Below are 9,243 nucleotides of genomic sequence, written 5' to 3' on the forward strand. Positions count from 1 at the left end.
AGACCACCGAATGCCGATGCAATGCTAGCGGGCCCTGCTAGCTCTACGGAGCATGCATTAACATATATATCCCTGGCAATAGGCATCTCTGACTGACAAGGCGTGTCATCCACATGCATCTCCTGACTGTCCACAAAAGACGCATCAACCTGTCGTGCAACCTCAGAGAAAACTAGCTGCTCTAGGTGTCTGCTAGAAGACATATCCTGCACAACTATATCCCCATGCTCACTTTCGAGCATAGAAAGGAATGACTGCATAATCGCTGACATCTCAGCCTCCTTTGCAATCATCCACTACAAACATGACCACTCAATCTGCTCTGACTCACTAGAGCTCTCATGCTCTAACTCCGTATGCATAGACTCTTGCACAACGTCCTCCTGTCGTGACTCACTAGAGCAAGACCGCTCTACCTGTCTATCTTGCATAGAAGTATCTCGCACAACTGACTCTCTGCTTTGCTCAGTCACTAGCAAAGCATGCATGTCTGACTCTGTCACCTCTCTGTGTGACTGCTCAAGTCGTGCCCCAACTGTGTGCACAACGAGCTCACTACTCTGCACTCCATGCAAAGTACCCTGCAACCCATGAGCAAAAGAGACTCGCCTGCTCTCTCGCTCTCTACCTGGCTGCGTGATCACAGAGACAACACCGTCTCTCCCGTGATCCACATGCAATGGGTAACCTGTACCACGCCTGGCACCTCTCGCAATCACTAGCGAACCCAAATGCATCACAAAATCTCGCTAGCGAAATCTGACATCCACAATCTCTAAGCTGACCAATCGAGATCAAACTCACTGTCAAATCTGGTACATAGCGCACATGTCGTAACAAGTAAGATGCACCACTCGGTAATGACAGTCTCTCATCTCCTGCACCTGCTATCGCATGCACCGATCCATCGGTCAAACGTACACTGCCAAGCATCCCGCTAGAATAGCTACAAAACCATGCACGCTGCGGCGTGACATGAAACATAGCATCTGCATCTAGCAACCACTGCGAAGGGAGTGCACTATCCACATGTATAGCATCTCGTGCATAGCTCGAGGTAAAAGTGACATCCCCGTCACTAGTATACTCCGACACTACATGTGCCTCAACTGTCAAAGCAACTGAGTCCATGGCATCACTACATACATCTCTGAGACTACCATGTCTCCTACGATGTCGCATACGACAAAAACAGCACCGTCTAACGTGTCCAAAATGACCACAATACCAACATGTCACATGTCGGCGTGCTCATGAATGTACATGTCTCACACGAGTCCGTGATGACTCAGATCTATCATACATATCATGTAATCTGCGCCAAAGTGCTCTCGAAGTAGTCTCATACATAACAAGAGCATATACAATTCTGCAAGGTGCAAAGAGAGTGTAGATAGTGCCATCTCCTCTAGCTCCTGCCACTGATCGTCAGACATGTTTGAAGGTCTACCTGCATCACCACTCAATGGTCGATGCAACCCTCACTGTGTCAATGCATCAAGCATACACTCTCTCCATGCCGCAAAGTCTGACCCATCAAACACGCGCATCTGTGAGAGGTCACAATCTGATCGATCACTTGTCTCTGCCATGAGCACAATGTAGCAAACTAAAAAGCAAAACCACCTCACCAACAACACCTGGAAACTGTCTACAAATATGGCCAGAAACACAATGTAAAATCTGTGAGACACACTCCAAAATAGAGCTCCCTCAATGTCAATACAAGCCTCACCTGCTCTAGTATCACACTGCAATCTATGAGCTAATCACCAAGCCCACACTGTGCGGTATCAATGCATACACACACACAAATCTCCCACCTACAGAGAACACCGCACGCAAATGCTGAGTGCAACCTGCAATCTCTACCTAGATCGCATAAATGATACGCATAAAACTCCTAGGAAAATTTCACCAGAGTTTCGACGCACAATGGCTATCAACACAAAATAACCATTGTCCTGCAAGCTCAATACAATGAGCAATCAATGCGCATCAAACTACATTCAACATACATGCATAAGCTCTGCAAAACTATGGCAAACAATGCTCGAGATCACAAGACTCTCCCACTCGAGAGCAAACCACTGTCTCAAGCAAAGAAAGATACACAACTCCTCACTCTTGCGAGAGTGGATACAAAAAACACAAAACTGTGTCCAAACTGACAAAACCTGTCAAAGTGAGAGTAAACACTCGATCACAAACTATGGCGAGAATCTGGGAAAAATCCGACAGAATTTCCCTTGAAAACTGAGCAAAAAACTCAAGTACAATCTCTACCATAAACCATAACACTACTCAATGCCAATGAGTAGAAATGCTAAAATGGCTCCACATTTTCACATACAATGGCAATCCGCACTCAACGTACATCAACGGAGTGACCGCGCATAAGCAAGCGCCAAAAGATTTGCAATCCGGAAACTTATTCAATGCGAAAACAATGCTCTCAAGAGAGCTCACCGGCACTTGAAAGTGCTCGCCAAAATGCATATATAATGGGCATCAACCATGTGCCATAACCATATGCAAACCATCCGCAAAGACCATGAATCCAAGCACAAAATCACTGCCAAAGTATCCTGTGAAAACCAGTGAAAGAAGCTCCACCTGTGCGCTCCAAAAAATTGCGTCTCTCAAGAGACCGCTTCGGTGGTGTGTAAACGCCTACGTTGCCCAAGTCTACCAAAAACCCTCAAACCACAAGCTTAACACAAGCTGCAATTGCATCTTCAGCTCAGAATTTATGCACTCAACTTCAAGCATCTCCCGTGCTTCCAAAAGTGCATCAAACTCGCACACAATGCGCAACAGAAAATCTGGAATTTCTGTATACAGTAAGTCTGAGCTGAATATCAGCAAAACGGTGAGGAATTTGCAAAAAGTTTCTTCTACAAAGTTGCACACAGTTTTAGGGCAGCACCTTCACTTACACACAATCTTCCACACTCCTTTCTGAGCTTCCACAAGAGCATATATCACTCTCAACTGAGCTCACAAGCTCCCATTGCATTCTCACAAAGCTTCCAAGCTTTCTTAATCTCTCTACCGTCGAGAGCGAGCGAGCTATCGCCTCGAAGCTCTCAAAGCCGTCGTGCTCTCCGCGGTCACCATAGCTCTAATACCAATTGAAGAGGATCGGGGAGCACCACAGATGGAGAGTGAGAGAGAGAGAAGGAGACACACACGATGTGGGTATGGGTGGGGAGACTCCAAAGAGTGAGCAGCCCCCTATACACTTATGCTATGTATAAGGTATACAAGTTAGTGGGCGCCCAGACTCTGGGTGGTCGGGCAAGGCACAGGCGCCTATACCCCAACAGATTTGCCTCCTAGAAAAAAGGCCATTGGTACGAAGTGGGTTTACAAGTTGAAATGCAAGCCGGATGGTGAGATCAATCGCCATAAGGCTCGACTTGTTGCAAAGGGTTATGCACAGCAAAAAGGCATAGATTATGAAGAGACTTTTGCTCCCACTTGTCGTATGACTACTGTGCATTTTCTATGTGCATTGGCAGCTCATTTTGGTTGGGATGTACATCAATCAGACATTGTTACTGCTTTCTTGAATGGTGACATATTTGAGGAAGTTTATGTAACACAGCCTCGCGGTTTTTTCATAAAACGACAAGAGGACAAAGTGTGCAGATGTAAGAAGTCTTTGTATGGGTTGAAGCAATCTCCTCGTGCTTGGTATGAGAAAGCTGACACTCATTTGGTCAAACGAAGCTTTCGTAACAATCCAACAGAAAGCACATTGTATGTAAAGCGTGAGGGTGATGTACTTCTCATTGTGGTTCTTTATGTCGATGATTTGCTGATCACTGGACCAAATGAGAGACATATTGCTGAATTTAAGGCTGATTTGAATGCTACTTTCAAGATGAAAGTTTTGGGGCTGTTGTATCATTACTTGGGTATACAGTTTAAGCAGTGTGATGGTGGTATTGCCCTGTGTCAAAAAAGTTACATAGAGACATTGCTATGTAAGTTTGGACTTGAGGATTGCAAACCTATTGCCACTCCCATGGAAACAAGTTTGAAGTTGAGTTTACATGATGCTGGCGATCCTGCTGATGTCACTCTTTATCAAACTCCTGTTGGCTACCTCATTTATGTATGCAACACGAGGCCGGATATTCAGTTTTCACTCTCACAGGTCAGCAGATTTATGCATAGCCCAGGGTCTAAGCATTGGCAGGCTGTCAAGAGGATTTTCTGCTACCTTAGTGGCACTTTACATCTTGGCTTGTTTTATCCCAAGGGGGGATCATTGCCGCCAGACTTACATGCTTTTTCGGACTCAGATTGGGCTGGTTGTTTTGACACTCGAGTGTCCACAAGTGGTTTTTGTTTCATGCTTGGCAGTTCGTGTATATCATGGTTGAGCAAGAAGCAACCTACTATGGCCACTTTGAGTTGTGAGTATGAGTACAAGGCAGTCTTCACAGCTACGGTTGAATGTGTATGGCTCAGACGCCTTATGGCTGATTTGGGTGTTGGACAGGACTCTGCCAACACTATCTTCACTGACAGTCTGAGCGCATTGGGAGTTGCGAGGAACCCAGTTTTTCATGCTCGCACAAAGCACGTTGAGGTGCATTACCACTATGTCAGGGAGAGGCTCTTAGCAGGAGAGATCAGCTTGGCTTACGTGCCAACACAGGACAACCTAGCAGATCTTTTCACAAAGGCATTGTCTCGTAAGAAGCTTGAAGCTTTCCGCAAAGCTATGGGCTTACTCCCCTTTGTGGACTGATCATGTCCTCAGGGCATGGCACTTCCCTTTACTCATGTGCCATCTCACGTTCACTGCATCACTCCAAGGGCGATTTGTTACCATATGCATGTAGTAGTGATGTGTGTGAACACACTAGGACCAACGGGGCATTTTTTCCCTCGTTAGGAGGTTTTTTCCCCCGAGCAATGTATATATGCCCATCACTCTAGGGCTATCTATCTTCATATTTGCACACTAACACACTCTCTATTGTGTGCCTTGAGCTTCATTCGTCTTCTCCAAGCTGTGTGCGTTTCTCTGCAACCCTAATTCCAATAGACGGTACCCCACCCTAGGAAATTATTGTTTTTTTTTGCCTAGAAGGGAAGTAGATGCAGATTTTGCCACCGTCCAGCATTGTTGTGAACATAGCTTTTGCATACGCAAGAGTCCTTCTGCTTGGAGCTCCACTTTGTAGCACGTGTGCACAAAACTTTAGTGCCAAAAAACAGTGTTATGTTGTTGGCATTATTTCCATAGCAACGCAACATAATATGGGATACAAGAGAAGCTGAATTGGTGCAAATTGCAATTGTTGGAAGGGTGGGTTTTATAAGATTTTTTGGCAGTTGTTGCGGCGGCTTTTAGAAGAAAGGAAAAAATAATCAAAATATCCCTCTAATTTGTGCAAATTACCAAAATACCCCTCAAATTTCAAAAATTCCCAAAATACCCCCATATCTATTTTGATTAAATTGTTCACTATTCCCTAATCTTTATTTCTTTTTGACAATTGAGATCCATTTCCGAGTGCTTACCGTCACAAATTACCTCCCATAAAAAGGCAATCATGTCTAAAAATAATGAAGCAATCCGTCTTCAAAACCTACATAACCAGCTCAAATTCTACTTTTAGTATCTTGTATTGATAGACATTCAGTCTTCTTATGAAAGGCTACAAATTTTTTTATCTTGGGAGAAATTTACTCTCACAACCAGGGGTATTTAAGGAATTTTGGAAGATTTGAAGGGCATTTTGGGAAGTTATGACAAAATATTGGGGGTAATTTAAGAATTTTTAAAATTTGAGGGGTATTTTGATAGAAGAAAAGGGAGATTGAACATTGAGAAGCTGTAAGGCATGACGGCGCTGACAGTGGCAACTCAGGTATTCAGCGACGGCCTACCAATCTTGAGACTCGCATCGGAGAGAGATCACCTTGTGAGTCTCTGCCTGGCCTACCCCATGCTCTTAACACATACACGACGTGCAATGCAACTCTCTCTCTCTCTCTCTCTCTCTCTCTCTCTCTCTCTCTCACACACACACACACACACACACACACACACACACACACACACACACACAAAGTATCCATAGCCTGCATTGTCGCCTACCTTGGAAGTCCCCATCGCTGTGCAATCACCAGCCATTTCCTGACATTGTGTTCACTGCATTGTGAGCTCGTCGCGCAAGCATAGGCCTTCTAGGCTTGCACACCCTGCAATCTAATCCCCTCTTCTGTTGGCCAGCTAAGGGTATAGAGGGTCGCTCGAGCTCAAGAGCAAGTGATGGTGCCACCATAACAAACAAAAAAACACACAGATAGAGGGGACACCCTCTCTCTATCTAATTAGGGGAAGAAGATGGAAGTGGCTCCTTTCAAGGGCCTCTCTCTGCAAGTGCCCAACGCTCCAAGACATTCCGGCACCAAGGTCGTCACACCTAGGCTTACACGCTGTCTGGCAGAGACAAAGAGAGAGAGAGAGAGAGAAGTATGTGCGGACGTCTGACAATAGCCTCCTCTCTCTCTCTCTCTCTCTCTCTCTCTCTCGCCAACTCAAGCTCGGATATGCTGACACGTGTAAAGGGTTACTACTTTCGCCATAATATGTTATTAGTAAATTCCTAACATTGTGTTCACTGCCCTAGGAAATTATTGTTTTTTTTTTGCCTAGAAGGGAAGTAGATGCAGATTTTGCCACCGTCCAGCATTGTTGTGAACATAGCTTTTGCATACGCAAGAGTCCTTCAGCTTGGAGCTCCACTTTGTAGCACGTGTGCACAAAACTTTAGTGCCAAAAAACAGTGTTATGTTGTTGGCATTATTTCCATAGCAACGCAACATAATATGGGATACAAAAGAAGCTGAATTGGTGCAAATTGCAATTGTTGGAAGGGTGGGTTTTATAAGATTTTTTGGCAGTTGTTGCGACGGCTTTTAGAAGAAAGAGAAAATTATCAAAATATCCCTCTAATTTGTGCAAATTACCAAAATACCCCTCAAATTTCAAAAATTCCCAAAATACCCCCATATCTATTTTGATTAAATTGTTCACTATTCCCTAATCTTTATTTCTTTTTGACAATTGAGATCCGTTTCGGAGTGCTTACCATGTAATTTGTCACAAATTACCTCCCATAAAAAGGCAATCATGTCTAAAAATAATGAAGCAATCCATCTTCAAAACCTACTAGCTCAAATTCTAGTTTTAGTATCTTGTATTGATAGACATTCAGTCTTCTTATGAAAAGCTACAAAAAAATTTATCTTGGGAGAAATTTACTGTCACAACCAGGGCCCTGTATTTAAGGAATTTTGGAAGATTTGAAGGGCATTTTGGAAAGTTATGACAAAATATTGGGGGTAATTTAAGAGTCTTTAAAATTTGAGGGGTATTTTGATAGAAGAAAAGGGAGGTTGAACATTGAGAAGCTGTAAGGCATGACGGCGCTCACGGTGGCAACTCAGGTATTCAGCCACGGCCTACCAATCTTGAGACTCTCATTGCAGAGAGATCACCTTGTGAGTCTCTGCCTGGCCTACCCCATGCTCTTAACACATACACGACGTGCAATGCGGCTCTCTCTCTCTCTCTCTCTCTCTCTCTCTCTCTCTCTCTCTCTCTCTCTCTCACACACACACACACACACACACACACACACAAAGTATCCATAGCCTGCATTGTCCCCTACCTTCAAAGTCCCCATCTCTGTGCAATCACCAGCCATTTCTTGACATTGTGTTCACTGCATTGTGAGCTCTCCGCGCAAGCCTAGGCGTTCTAGGCTTGCACACCCTGCAATCTAATCCCCTCTTCTGTTGGCCAGCCAAGGGTATAGAGGGTCGCTCGAGCTCACGAGCAAGTAATGGTGCCAACAAAACAAACAAAAAAACACACAGAGAGAGGGGTAACCCTCTCTCTCTCATTAGGGGAAGAAGATGGGAGTGGCTCCTTTCAAGGGCCTCTCTCTGCAAGTGCCCAACGCTCCAAGACTTTCTGGCACCAAGGTCGTCACACCTAGGCTTACACTCTCTCTGGCAGAGAGAGAGAGAGAGAGAGAGAGAGAGAGAGAGAGAGAGAGAGAGAGAGAGAGAGAGAGAGAGAGAGAGAGAGAGAGAGAGAAGTATGTGCGGACGTCTGACAATAGCCTCGCCACTCACTTTCTCTCTCTCTCTCTCTCTCTCTCTCTCTCTCTCTAGCTCAAGCTCAGATATGCTAAGATGTGTAAAGGGTTACTACTTCCGCCATATTATGTTTTTAGTAAATTCCTGACATTGTGTTCACTGCCCTAGGAAATTATTGTTTTTTCTTGCCTAGAAAGGAAGTAGATGCAGATTTTGCCACCGTCCAGCATTGTTGTCAACATAGCTTTTGCATACGCAAGAGTCCTTCAGCTTGGAGCTCCACTTTGTAGCACGTGTGCACAAAACTTTAGTGCCAAAAAACGGTGTTATGTTGTTGGCATTATTTCCATAGCAACACAACATAATATGGTATACAAGAGAAGGTGAATTTGCAAATTGCAACTGTTGAAAAAGCGTGTTTTATAAGATTTTTTGGTAGTTGTTGCGGTGGCTTTTAGAAGAAAGGGAAAATTATCAAAATATCCCTCTAATTTGTGCAAATTACCAAAATACCCCTCAAATTTCAAAAATTCCCAAAGTACCCCCATATCTATTTTGATTCAATTGTTCACTATTCCCTAATCTTTATTTCTTTTTGACAATTGAGATCCGTTTCCGAGTGCTTACCATGTAATTTGTCACAAATTACCTCCCATAGACAGGCAATCATGTCTAAAAATAATGAAGCAATCCATCTTTAAAACCTAGATAACCAGCTCAAATTCTAGTTTTAGTATCTTGTATTGATAGACATTCAGTCTTCTTATGAAAAGCTACAAAAAAATTTATCTTGGGAGAAATTTACTGTCACAACCAGGGGTATTTAAGGAATTTTGGAAGATTTGAAGGGCATTTTGGAAAGTTATGACAAAATATTGGGGGTAATTTAAGAGTCTTTAAAATTTGAGGGGTATTTTGATAGAAGAAAAGGGAGGTTGAACTTTGAGAAGCTGTAAGGCTTGACGGCGCTGACGGTGGAAACTCAGGTATTCAGCCACACGGCCTACCAATCTTGAGACTCTCATCGGAGAGAGATCACCTTGTGAGTCTCTGCCTGGCCTACCCCATGCTCTTAACACATACACCACGTGCAATGCGGCTCTCTCT

This window comes from Adiantum capillus-veneris, chromosome 3 (assembly GCF_014529385.1).
Source record: "Adiantum capillus-veneris isolate H3 chromosome 3, ASM1452938v2, whole genome shotgun sequence".
NCBI lineage: Eukaryota > Viridiplantae > Streptophyta > Polypodiopsida > Polypodiales > Pteridaceae > Adiantum > Adiantum capillus-veneris.